Below are 15,051 nucleotides of genomic sequence, written 5' to 3'. Positions count from 1 at the left end.
GTGACGGTCAAAGCCACTACAGGATCCTTTATCCATTTCTGCACATCACAGGTCTGGGTCTTTAAAAGCCTGATATCTGCAAAAAACTTAAATCTTGTTAACCGGGCTCCCATCTTTACATTCTCATTCCCATCATCAGTGGGAAAACCTCAAAGAAACTATGCTGGTTCTATCAAAGAGCCATCATCTCTGCCGCACACACCTTTCACTCAAAAAGGTGCTCGCACCTTGTACAAAGGAAGAAGGGTTTTTAGGGTCACATGTGACAATACAGTGTAACATGGATAGCAGTATTCATAGAGAATAACTTGTACTTTGCACTGGCATGTCCTGTAACTATAGATCTGACATACAGACTGCCAAGTCAGTAGTATAAAGATGTGATATCTACAAAATAAAAGGGTTATCGCAATAAAGATATGTGCAAAGGAAAATATGAAAAGCATGCAAAGGAAAATAAAAATAATAAAAATTGTATGCAACGAGCAACAAACAGGTTTTAGTTTTCTGTCTGATGCGAGATGAAATTTGTGTTATTTGTCTCCTTGACAATATGCTTCAAAATAGAGCATGCGGTATCAAAAGAATTTGCATTTACAATACACAACCAGGACTAACTTGGACAAAAAGGAACATTTCTGATGTCTAAAAGAGGTATTCAACAATTCAAATGTAATACTTTTTTTTAAGCTTTAGAAATCTATCAAAGATCATACCTCATTTGTTTCTGAAACTCCATATACTATCGACCCTGAACATTTACTGTTCGGCTTATGCACAACATGCACTCTAAAGCCATGATCTGAACACTGCATTATCAGTTTTGCATCTCCTTGGAGGAAACACTAAAATGCTGGAAATCCCCAGCTGTATCCTATGTTGGCATACCTCACAAAAGAATGCGTTACAAGAAACTAAATGGGAGTTAAATTACTTAAAAAAAAAAAAAGAATCTTTTGATTGATTTATTTTGATGATAACAATCATACATTGTAGGTAACCTTGATGTGTGTTGAAAGAAATGTATTTTTAGAATGTTTATTTTGGGTTTTGTTTTTAGTTTTTTCAATGTATTTTTTTTTTTAAATACTGTTCAATCTTATTTGTTGAACTTTGCTGAATGCTGAGCTTCACAGCATGTTTGGGGAAAAAAAGTTTGTATGTTTCCTGGTTGTCCTTAAGAAAACTGTTAAAAAATATGAATAAAACAAAATGTGTTTTTTGCATGTAATGTTACAATTTCCAGATCTGCTCAGATACATTACAGTAATGACATCTCAGTGTCTGGAACAGCTGGGGTCTGTCATGAAGTCTGGTACTGTGTATAGTGGAATAAAGAGTACTGCAAGGTGGTCTTTTAGTCAAAGCAGACTCTTTGTTTCTGTTGAATATTTACTGTACATGGGTATAATACACACATTTAAAATTCAAAACACCTGTTTGCTTTGAGACTTGCCCAGGAGTTAACGGGATTCCTGATGTCCTATACAGTACATTAGCATTGTTACTCACTCAAGCTTGGTATGCTTTTTCAAAACTTTAATAGTGCATCCAGTACTTACGCTGCTTGAACTGGTGATCTAGCACAATACGCACTGTCAGAATTTTCCACACATACTCTTTTTATTTTTATTTATTTATTTATATATATATGCTCTGAGCACACTCTTAAACTCAGGGGAGACGTTCAAGGAGGACAGAGATGTTTTAAACTCCTGGAGTGGTTTTGTTCGTGCACTGGACGGGCTATATGTCCAGACAACTTTTTAATATTCAAGAAAATCACGCAGACTCATTTAATTTGAAGTTTTAACAAATCAGAGCAGTAGCAGTGCTCTTTTCGGTTTATTAAATGCTTTAAAAATTGGATTGGTTGGTTGCGCAGACCACTGTAAATCCCAAGTAAAAAGCAGTCTGGGAGATCCAGTGCCTATACAGGTTTAACAGCATTAGTACTTAAATACAGTAATACGAATATGGTTATTATATATTTTGCCTTCAGGCTATGCATGCATAAAGCTAAAAACGCCCACCGCTAAATTCTAGAACATTCAATATATATATATCACTCTCTTAAGACTAAAACATAATTTCTACAACTTATAGCAATGTATCAATATAAAAGAGATATTAAATTCAAATATATGCTTACCTTCCAGTATATGGAAGTGTAGTGTAGGATATATTGAAAAATAAGAACTGTCTTCAAAAGGCAGAGACTTGTGAATACGACCAAACAGCAATCAGTTTTTCAGAGATCTTATGAGCACAGATCACATCAGCTTGTAGTTAGCAAGTTGAGCGATACTTGACTGGGGTTTTACCTTGGTTTTTATAGGATTTTCCCTCCATTGAATACATCAGGAGTTCCAATTAAATCTGACAGTTCCTATCTTTGAGTTAATGATATTTTCTAGAAGGATCCGGTCAACTCTGTTTTCAAAATTAACTGAATGTGAGCTCATGGCTCACTATCTTCCACCCCTCCTTTCCCTAAAAATTAGGTGAACTGGAGTTCACAGGGTCCTTGCTACCAAATACAATACAAGTATATGTGTATATATGAGAGATGTTTTTAATATGTAACACCAGATCTATTTAATGATATTAGCCTGGGTCAAAAAAAATATATGTCCCTCTTAGCTGCATATTATGTTACCTTTTCAGTGTGTTGTCAATGGGTCTGTTTAACTTCATATACAAATGTGTGTTAACAAAGTATTTGACAAAGAGTGTAGGGGGTTATCATAAGCCTTTGAATAAGACCACTAAGCATACAGTAGCAAGTCAAGTTATTTTCATTTAAATTCAAGCTGTAATGAAACATGTTAAATAGCCTTATATTAACTTGTACCATGGTTGGACCAAGCCTAACCTCTCTCTCTGTTTCTAAAAGTTGCCTGCACAAGCAGCTTTCCACACACCTTGTTTACTTGCCAAGCCTAGTGTTTTAATTAATATGAAACTCCACTGTAAGCACTTTTCCAAATTCACTGCATGAAGTCATTTTTTGGCCGAGAGACGCCTGGAGCGGTATCTTTTCAGATAATACAGAAAAACGCGTACATCCTAAGTTTTATAACTAAGCTCTCATTGTATTCTTAAAATATAACTAGATACATACTCCTGTCTTTCTTAAAGCAGCTTTCAAGAGCCAACACCGAATCCTACTTTAAGCTGCCAAAGACCAAGCTTTATTTTTTGAAGGTCTAATGCCCTTCCAGAATTATTGATATTGTAATGTCTAGACTTTTTGTTTAGTTGGAACTGAAACTGAACTAATTCTTAAATTGATTAAATTAAATAAATATTATTGCAAATGTGTGTTAACAATATGTTTGCAATATTGTCAGTGCCATGCTTCTGTTACAATAAACTTTTACTATGTTCTTTCAACAGTTTATCTTTAAATGGCATTATAAGATGTATTTCTAATTAAGTTACTTCAGTATAACAGTTGCTCCTAGAAATTGTATATTAATGGAAGGTCCAGTTATTTACAGTATATCTAAATACAACTAGCATTAATATACCAGAATGCCATAGTCCTACAGTGACTGAACTGTGTCTGACCTTCTTCACTGTTCATACAAAATCCAGTAAAAGCAGGTTTTAAGACAACCTTTGCTTTTTGCCAGTTTTAGGGTTGATTAATATGAAACACTATCGTAAGCATTTTTCAATACTCATTATTTCAAACCAATATCTAACTTAACGTATTAACACGTCCTACGCTTTCCATTCCCACCTCTTCCTGCCAGGTTCTAATTAATTTCTGTTATATATTTAATTTCTGTTATGTAAGATTGTGACAGAGATCGAATGGTGCTTGGTGTTAGATCTCCCTCTCGACCTGTGAGGGCACTGTGTAACGGGAACAGAGTACCCTTAACTAAATGGCACGACAATTTATTCCGTAGGGTAGGTAGAAGTTGGTCATTTAGGAAAGGGGCGCAGCTACGGTATCCAAACTCAATGACCCAGACGTTAAACGGTGTGGCATCTGAGGATTGGAGGAGTGGATGTGCTCGTTAACCTAGGGGTCATGAGCGAGGATATAAATATGGGACTTAGCATACGTGATCTGTTCCTTGGCAAATGGTTAGTGCTAAAAACCTACAAGGAGTCTGTGTGCTGTTTCTTGAACCGTGAGTTTTGTCTTGTGTTTGTTAGTGTTTTGTTAACTGTCGTCTGTTTTTAATAGACTACCAGCTGCACGATCCGGAGCTGTAGCGAAAGCCAGCATAAACCCGGGCATCACTTTCACCCCTGCATTTCACGGAGAACTGTATTACACCACTTGCACGTATTCACTATCACTAAGAACTGTGTTTGTGTTTAGTGTTGGTGTGTAAAACTTGACTTTTTTGGTTACGGGTCAAACCCAGGGAATTACAAATACCGAATGATACACGCCGCTGTATCACTCCATCATTATTATTTACAGGTGTTTGCCATAAGGCTCTGGACATTGTTAATTAAATCAATAAACACCCTTGCACCTGGAAATCATTGTCTTTCTGTTTTCTGTTCGCTCTGCACTGCACTCACCTGTATTCACTCACCACTTTGCCACAAAGATAAACTCCTATCTTCTGTTATCCGAAAAGTATTTCCTTTCGTTAATATTAACGAGATCGCTCATCTTGGATCTTGGCTTTTAAAGCGCTGACCATCAAAAATCCCGCTTCACTGGCCAAAACCAATGAGCCATTTTCAACACTGCCTGTACTACAAACAGGTGAGAACGAGATTACAAATCGGTTCACTGTATATGTAAAGTTACAGTTTATACTTTAAATTATTTTATAACATGTAGTTCTAATTCAGATATGTCAATATAGCAATCTCTTATAAACTGCAATTCTATTTTACTTCATTGATATACACAGAAGGCAAGAGGCACATTTTTTATTAATATTAATTGAATATTTAAACTTAGGACTGCTCATACGTTTACTTAATGTTATTATATTAGGTTTCTTATTTATTTAAATACTTTTGTTGTTTCTTACTATAATCAAACCTAGTTCGATTGCTTCTAGCATATTAACTGTGCTCCATTGATTCTGCCATTCTGCTGTCAGTGGATCAGAATGTTTTGAGACTCAGTCATTAAAAAAGATGCTTTTGCCCGATATGGGAAGTTTGGAACTTTCAGCAGGTCAGTCTGACCTTTAATGCAATTAACTTCTCCACACAGGCCTTACACAGATTTGCTAATGATATTTTCTTCTGGTTTTATATTCTTTAAAACACATTACAGTCATTACAATATTTGTTGCAGTTTCACTAATGTTCAATTTGTATCCCAAAGATCAGCCTGCTTCCAGTAACTGTGACAGTCTTGGGTCAGTTTCTGCTCTCAGGGAGTCAGTTTCTGCGCACAGGTGTGGGTGACAGTCTTTAAAAGCCTGATACCTTCAAAAACTTAAATCTTGTTAGCTGGGCTCCCATCTCTACATTCTCATTTCCATCGTCAGTAGGCAAACACATTTTAACTGAATCTGGGTCAATCAAAGAACTGCACACCCTTGCAACCGAGGCCTTCCATCTAAAAGGATCTAATGACTTGTAGCACAAAAGGGACGCGCCAGAACCATCTGTGACAACACCTAGTAGTTCATTGTATTGAACAATCTACAAATAAATGAATCTTTGTGGTTTATAGCCCTTTTACTTTATTTTACGACACTTCCTTCTGCTTTTAACCTGGTGAACTGTTAGGGAATATATTGTGGTACTGATTGATTTCTTACTCCAAACCATATTAGCAAAACAGAGAATCCAAGATCAATAAAAACAAACAAGTAAACAGAAACAGAAAATGCCCAGTTTTGGCAATCACCACTGCAAAAATATATATTTTCTTTAGTTTAAAATGAGGAACAATTCCACCCATTTAAATTAGTACCGCTTCACTTGTGAAACTGTCAACAAATATGTTTATGAGTCATGTGAGAGCCAGGTTGTTTACACAAAAATGTGTGACAGTATTGTCCCTCGCCCTGGAATGACCTTTTTTGACTGCATGCATGTATTAGAAAGAGAAGTCTACCTTTCCCAAAAACATACTGATGACATTTTATTTTTAAATGGAAAATTGAAGTAAATTATAGTTCATACACCCACTTAACAGTTGCTCATTCCCAGAATGCTTTTGATCTGACAGCTCAATGATTAATTGCCCAGGTAAAGTGTGAACTGACAATGAACATGTTTTTGGTTGTCAAATACTTTAAGCCATGACAAATACTTGCAAACTATGCTTAACTATTGATTTAATTGTAGTGTCAAACAATTATAATCAGTGTACACAGCTGTATCAGTGATGGCATTGGGGTGCTGGAAGTACTACAGTTTGGCCTGGGGGATCCCCCTCTATCTCAGTGGGAAGCTGGACCTCCAAGGCAAGGTAGTGCTCTTCAGTGGCCCCCCAACTTTCAAACTCTGTTATAAGCAAAACAGATTGCTTTTTTTCCCAAATGGTGTTTGTTATAACATTGTACAAGATAACATCTTCCTACTGTAAATATGTAAAACTATGTTTTAAAAGTCCTCCTTTTCAGAAATGTATTTAATACAGGAGGTCCTGCACTCAGATTGCCTCATTTGGTATAATTACTGTAAATAGTATTTGCTTTGTGGTCACCCAAAGTGCTCATGAGAAGAAACCCTTATACTAAATCAGACAGGGTCAGCTGTACAAATTAGAACTGTGGTAATTAGCTTTGGTCAGTTTGAATTGTAACTGCTCACAGAGTTCTAATAAAATAATTGTTCAACTCAGCAGTGTCTTCAGTTAATAGCACAGCAAAATGTGTACCATACACACCACAAGCTGACTGACAGGGTTGATCACCATACCAGGTGTGTGTGGATTCTGCTATGTGTTTTGTAGTTGTTGAATAGCAAAGGGATTGGGAATGCAATTTTTGATAGCAAAATGTGGTTGATATAATTAACCAGTGATTCTATTACCGGTAAAAAATGTTACTTCTATTACAGATTTCAGGTTATATTATTGAGTCTACTTTTTGACACTAGAGGGGGCTCAAATGACACAGTGTCCTAGTAGCAACACTTTAGGCTGCCTCGTGAGTTATTTAACTACAGTAATATTTTTCAAAGTCTATTTTTTTATGAATGCAATATAGTCTAATAATCATATAACTGATTGCTGGCTTTTGAACTATCTGTCTCAAATAAATACATATCAAACTTTATTAATAAAAAAAAAACTAAATAATTTAGAAATGTTCTAAAAGGAGCTTAAAAAGAACCATATTGAACAGTCCATACACAATAAAAACATAACACGTTTGCAAATCCAGAATCGGGACCAGTGTTTAAATTATATAGAAGAATGTAGTACAAATATACCATTATTGTGGTACCATATATTGTTGTGTTTTGTTCTACTGTATTTTGTAGTACAAATATTTGATACAAGAAAATAAAGGTAAAAGGTGCCCTGATATCTAATACATATTTTATTGGAGGATGCTTCACATATATAATGCAGTTTCTTTTCTATTTTACATGGGTGTGCCATTACAACTTCCATAAGTACCAGGGGCGTAGTGGCTGGTGCCTCTAACATGTAACAGAATGTAAACAAACTGAACTATCAAAAAAGGCTTTCTTCTTTATACTTAAAAGTAATTATGGGACTGTGGCAAAGTGGTTTACAGTGCGCAGGTGTAGAGGTGATGTGATTATAAAACAGAAGACAGACAACAAAGTTCACGATCCAAACATTTTTATTTTTATAATCCCGGTCTGCCGACCGCAAAAAATAATCCCAGGCAATACACAGCAATGTGTATTGCACTGTTCCAAATGAAGGGTTTACAGTCCCAAAATAATAAAAACAGTGTAACAGGGTCCCAAGTGGCGCATCCAGTAAACGCACTTGTGTAGAGTGCAGGATGCACCCTATAGTCTGAAGGTCGCTGGTTTGAATCCAGGCTATTCCTTTGCCAACCGAGGATGGGAGATCCCAGGGGGCGGTGCACAATTGGACGATCACCGCCCAGGGGAGGGAGGGTTAGGTTGGCCAGTGTGTCCTTGGCTCACTGCGCACCAGCGACCCCTGTGGTCTGGCCGGGCACCTGCGGGCTTGCCTGTAAGCTGCCCTGATCTGCGTTGTCCTCCGAAGCCGTAGCTCTGGGTGGCTGCATGGTGAGTCTGCAGTGTATAAAGAAGCAACCGGCTTTGCCGATCCCGAGTCAGCGCAGGGGTGGTAGTGGTGAGCTGAGCTGAGCTGAGCTAAACAAAATATTTGGACACTTAAATTGTGGAGAAAACAACAAAAAAAATAATTGGCGACTCCTAAATTTATTAAAAAAATAAACAAAATACAATAAAAAATAATAACAGTATAACACACATAAAGACACACACGATCACAAGTCCAGAGTGAGTGCTAACGTGCAAGTGGTGAAATACAATTCATTTGTGTACAGTTGTGAAGTGTTGTCCGGGTTGGTGCTGGTCTTAAGCGACTGTTCCCTGTACGTGTTAGCCATCTAATAAACAAACAAGATTATAATTAGACATGACAAAACAAACAAACACAGTACAATTATAGTTCTCCTTTCAGCGGTTCTCTCTTAACCATAACAAAGGAACAGATCATCTAGCCACGTCCCATTTTGTACCGTCACTCACACCCCAATCCGCGGCCCCCTTTCTAGATGGCCGACTTCCACCATTCCCTTGGAATGAATTGTCAGACCATCCAGTCCGGGGCACTCTGTTCTCTTTAAACAGCACCCTCACAGCTCGGGAGGGAGATTTATGACCAAGATTCATTCTTTTTCTGTCACATATCCCACCGCTCAGAGTGGAGCCGAAGGAACACTCGGCTAAATCTAATTTTCCCATTACTCCCCCCTCCCAGGAAAAATAATCTGCATTTTGTTGGTCTTTCCCTGCACAGTGAATCATATGATACATGAAGGGCTGCAATGCCAGATACCACAGAGTTATCTGGGCATTGCTGTCCTTCATTGTGCTTAATCACTTGAGTGGGGCATGGTCTGTGACAAGATTGAATGAATGTCCCAGCAGGTAATATTGTAAAGAGTGTGTAACCCATTTAATGGCCAAACACTCCTTTTCGACTACGGAGTAGTTGCGCTCCCGGGTGAGCATCTTTTTATTGAGGTACATGATGGGGTGTTCTACTCCATCTACCTTTTGGGAGAAAAGGGGGCCTGGCAAAGCCTCTACTTGATAGTGTCAAACAACCCCTGACATTCTCTTGACCATTTGATCAAATTGGAGCGCTCTTTTTAGTGAGGTCGACTAAGGAATTGACCACTATGCCATACTCGGGGATGAATTTTCGGTAATAACCGGCCAACCCCAATAGATACAGTGCCTTGCGAAAGTATTCGGCCCCCTTGAACTTTGCGACCTTTTGCCACATTTCAGGCTTCAAACATAAAGATATGAAACTGTAATTTTTTGTGAAGAATCAACAACAAGTGGGACACAATCATGAAGTGGAACGAAATTTATTGGATATGTCAAACTTTTTTAACAAATAAAAAACTGAAAAATTGGGCGTGCAAAATTATTCAGCCCCTTTACTTTCAGTGCAGCAAACTCTCTCCAGAAGTTCAGTGAGGATCTCTGAATGATCCAATGTTGACCTAAATGACTAATGATGATAAATAGAATCCACCTGTGTGTAATCAAGTCTCCATATAAATGCACCTGCACTGTGATAGTCTCAGAGGTCCGTTTAAAGCGCAGAGAGCATCATGAAGAACAAGGAACACACCAGGCAGGTCCGAGATACTGTTATGGAGAAGTTTAAAGCCGGATTTGGATACAAAAAGATTTCCCAAGCTTTAAACATCCCAAAGAGCACTGTGCAAGCGATAATATTGAAATGGAAGGAGTATCAGACCACTGCAAATCTACCAAGACCTGGCCGTCCCTCTAAACTTTCAGCTCATACAAGGAGAAGACTGATCAGAGATGCAGCCAAGAGGCCCATGATCACTCTGGATGAACTGCAGAGATCTACAGCTGAGGTGGGAGACTCTGTCCATAGGACAACAATCAGTCGTATACTGCACAAATCTGGCCTTTATGGAAGAGTGGCAAGAAGAAAGCCATTTCTTAAAGATATCCATAAAAAGTGTCGTTTACAGTTTGCCACAAGCCACCTGGGAGACGCACCAAACATGTGGAAGAAGGTGCTCTGGTCAGATGAAACCAAAATCGAACTTTTTGGCAACAATGCAAAACGTTATGTTTGGCGTAAAAGCAACACAGCTCATCACCCTGAACACACCATCCCCACTGTCAAACATGGTGGTGGCAGCATCATGGTTTGGGCCTGCTTTTCTTCAGCAGGGACAGGGAAGATGGTTAAAATTGATGGGAAGATGGATGGAGCCAAATACAGGACCATTCTGGAAGAAAACCTGATGGAGTCTGCAAAAGACCTGAGACTGGGACGGAGATTTGTCTTCCAACAAGACAATGATCCAAAACATAAAGCAAAATCTACAATGGAATGGTTCACAAATAAACATATCCAGGTGTTAGAATGGCCAAGTCAAAGTCCAGACCTGAATCCAATCGAGAATCTGTGGAAAGAACTGAAAACTGCTGTTCACAAATGCTCTCCATCCAACCTCACTGAGCTCGAGCTGTTTTGCAAGGAGGAATGGGCAAAAACTTCAGTCTCTCGATGTGCAAAACTGATAGAGACATACCCCAAGCGACTTACAGCTGTAATCGCAGCAAAAGGTGGCGCTACAAAGTATTAACTTAAGGGGGCTGAATAATTTTGCACGCCCAATTTTTCAGTTTTTAATTTGTTAAAAAAGTTTGAAATATCCAATAAATTTCGTTCCACTTCATGATTGTGTCCCACTTGTTGTTGATTCTTCACAAAAAATTACAGTTTCATATCTTTATGTTTGAAGCCTGAAATGTGGCAAAAGGTCGCAAAGTTCAAGGGGGCCGAATACTTTCGCAAGGCACTGTACCTCATCTGAAACTTGGTTTTGGGGACTGCCGCGTTCATCAAAGCCTGGACTTTGTGACAACGGGTTTCATCTGTCCATTTCCCATAATAAATCCCAAATATTGATTTACCTTTCCTATAGCCTGAATCACCTCATATGGCCCCTGCCATTTAGCACACAGTTTTGATTCTGACGTGGGAAGCAGCAACAGTACTTTGTCTCCTGGATGAAAGGTTTGAATATTTTTATTGTACTGCTGCTCTTGCCGGTGCTGATGCAATTTTAAATTGTCCTGTGCCAATTGACCAACCAAATCTAGGTGATCTCTGAGTAGGAGCACATGCTTCACTACATTTTTTGATGAGCCTTTGTGCTCCTCCCATACCTCTCTCACCAGATCGAGGATGCCGCGAGGCTGTAGGCCGTACAAGAGCTCGAAGGGGTAAAACCCTGTCAAACTCTGCGGCACCTCTCTCACAGCAAAAAGGAGGTAGGGAAGAAGCATTGCCCAATGTGTTTGCTCTTGAATCACAAAACGTCTCAGCATCTGCTTTAAGGTCTGATTAAAACGTTCCACCAAGCCATCTGTCTGTGGAAGATAAACAAATGTTCGGATGGGGCGTATTTTGAGTATTTTGTATACTTCCTGTAATCTTTGAGACAAAAAGTGTATTCCATGATCAGTCAATATCTCTTTGGGGATCCCTACTCTGGCTATAATCTGCACTAGTTCTTTGGCTATCGCAGATGCACTTGTAGACCTCAATGGAACTGCTTCCGGGTATCGCTTTGTATAATCTAACACCACTAATATATGCGTATACCCGGAATCAGAAGGTAGCAAAGGGCCTACAATGTCCATTGCAATGTGTTCAAAGGGGATGGAAATAATTGGCAGTGAGACCAAAGGGGCAGGGCGCACTCGATGCGGCGCTACTCGCTGGCAGTCCGGGCATGTGGCTACATATTTCGACACATCATTATAAAGTCCTACCCAATAAAATTGAGCCAATATGCGTTCCCTAGTTTTATCGACTCTGAGGTGTCCTGAAAAAGGGATGTCATGACCTCGGACCGATAAGACTGGGGAATTATTAATTGTGTTACAGGCTGTCTTGTGCCCATGGCAGGGTTCACCCTATATAACAATTGCCCTTTTATAATGAAATGTGGATATACTAGCTGCCCAGCACTTTCAGCATCCTAACCTTCAATAGACCGGATCTGCCCCCAAATGTGCACCAGTGTGGAATCGTTTTTCTGGTTCCACACTAGGTCTGCGCTTGAGTCTCACGTGTCCAGTATTTGAAAGGGACTGGAGTAGCCTCTGCCCTGGATGGCCCAGTAACCTCGCCTGGATTCAAACCTGCGATCTCCAGGCTATAGGGCGCATCCTGCCCTATAGCGGAGCGCCTTGGCTTTGCATGGCTTCCATCATATACAGGGGGTACAGTTTTGTTCAATGGCTTTCAGCACCCCCACTTTAAAAATTGTTCCAGTGCCACTGTTCATAGCTGTACAGTAGTGAGAGAAAATAGTTTGTTTTGTGAACTGTGGGCATCCATTTCTTTCAAATGACGAAAATCTTTTGTTACATATACAATACACAAGACTCAACTTGTCATCACTGTTCTCAGTGTTACTCCCAATATTTCCCATTGTTTGTGTGTCCACATATTCAGAGCTTCAGTTCAGAATACAAAAGCACTCTAGTCAGATCACTAATATTACCCTACATATTGCATTGACATTTCAAACTCTATTTTATCAGAAATAAAACCTTGACCAGCCAGTTTGATTACATTCCCCAAATGTATTCTGATTGCAAACACAGTTCTCTGTGAGACTATCATGTTTCTACTTACAGCAGTGGGAAGGTAAAACACCATCAAGCTCCTGCAGTAGCTCAGGAAGCAAGCTTTTTTTTTTTTTTTTTTTGGACAAATGGTTTTTATTAAGATTGTATAGTAGGGCAGGTGGTAAATATGTATACTTGTACCTGATACAACTAGTAAGTAGCATGGTAAATAAGTCAACTACTATTGACTTAAAAATGTGATGTTCCATAAATCTTTTTAGTTTTTATGGAAATGTGTCTAAACCAAAGTAAAGGAGAATTAAAAAAAAGTATTTGGCAACTCTATACTTAGTCAAATTAAGCAACATGTTTATTTAACATAGACAACTGCATTTTTAAGGAAATGATTTTTGTTTTTAGCAAGAGAGTGCACTAACAAGGAAGATCATTAGCAGAGTAAAAATCTTAGTAAGTTCAATGGCAAAGTTTCAACTAGAAAATTCTGCTGCATGCACTGTCCTGACTATAACTTTTGAAGGTGGTACATTTTGTTATGTGTTTTTTTAATGTACGCATCAGGTGTAATTTACTGATGCCAGTAAGGATCGATTGGGTGTATGGATAAACTTTGGATGAGTGACTGTCATTTTTGAAGGTGTTCCTTCCTTTAGAAGAAGATTGTAAATGGCAAGTCAAATAATCTAAACCCAAAGAAAACATGGGAGAAAAAAGTGTCAAACTTGCAAGCAAAGTACAAAGCTGAGTTGAAACACATTTCCTGCATCATTATGTTATAAGCAATTAAGGGGGTCCAACAAAATATTTAAATGGACCAGCAAAATGTGGAATAAAGAAGTGACCACATACTTTGTTCTTTATTCATTTTGTTAATATATTAAAAGATAGAAATGCAATTAATATATTTAGTATGTTGTAATGGTCAAAATGCTAAACATCTGAAAATGATTGCAAATATAAAACCTTTTTTTTTTTTCAAGCGTATACGATTGTGAAACATCGGTTCTTCCAGATGTTTTTGAAAACAATACATTCCTTAATTATCAATGCACTCTCTTTTACAGTACATTTTTTAAGTGAATGTACTTGTTTTAACTTGTTCATTGTTTTACAGTTTCTGGCTGGTAGCATTTGTATTGCATAATACTACCATGTCCAGATATTGTACTGTTGCAAAAGTATTTAAATATGTCCACTTTAATTTAAAACAGGTCTTATTGTTTCTGGTTTTGCAACACTGTTGTTCCTCTTCTTCGATGGTTACAATGGATTATTATGAATCCATGCATTATTTTAGTGTTACCAATAATGTACAACATACATTAATGAAAATTGACCTCTGAAGTTGACTAATTGTCGAAACTCAGTCAACAAATTAAAGCCTTGCCACAAAGTCTAAATTTGACATGTCTCTTTACCAGTGCCCCACGTGGCCTTATCATCACTTGCAGCCTAAAAGAATTTAAAAGCCAAAATTTATGTAAATTAATTAAGATAAAAAAAGTAGAATAAAAAAATCCATCAATATTTTTCCTTTCCAACAAGCACAAAATCAGAATAATCTACCTATTTCTATATAACCTGATGCAGTTCTGTGGACACACTTTGATATTTTCAAACATGTAGTACAATTCTTTTCATTTGAGGAAGGTAAGGTGACCACAGATTTAGCACACACTTCCTTTGCTGTGAATATGAAACCAAAGTCAACTTTTTATCATGCAGCTTTTTTTCTCCATTTAGAACAGTTTGCGTTGGGTATAATAGCACTCTTGTGCTTATTTTCTGTTTGTGCAATATATATATATATATATATATATATATATATATATATATATATATATAAAACATGGCACTGATTTGCCTGCAGAGTGTTTAAACTGTTCTTGAAGAAAATATTAAGCTGTAATTCATTCATGGAAGCTGGGGGTTGATATGAGCAGAGTAAATTATAGAATTGTTGCTCCTTGAAATCAGAGCACCTACCAATCGAGCACTTACTATTAGCCCTCTACCATGCTCCGTCAGATCTGCTGCCTTGAAACTAACATGCAAGAGATCTGCTGCCTTGAAACTAACATGCAAAAGTGTTATTATGACCTTCCATAAAAACACGTTATTTAGTATGTTTCAAATATTTAGTACACATACTAATTTGAATTTAGTACATGTTGTAATTTAATTTGGCCAATAAGTAACTTTAATGAAGGGGAATCATACTGTATTATTATTAGCAATACA

Source organism: Acipenser ruthenus, chromosome 1, assembly GCF_902713425.1.
Source record: "Acipenser ruthenus chromosome 1, fAciRut3.2 maternal haplotype, whole genome shotgun sequence".
NCBI lineage: Eukaryota > Metazoa > Chordata > Actinopteri > Acipenseriformes > Acipenseridae > Acipenser > Acipenser ruthenus.
Note: the sequence above shows the minus strand (reverse complement) of the source record.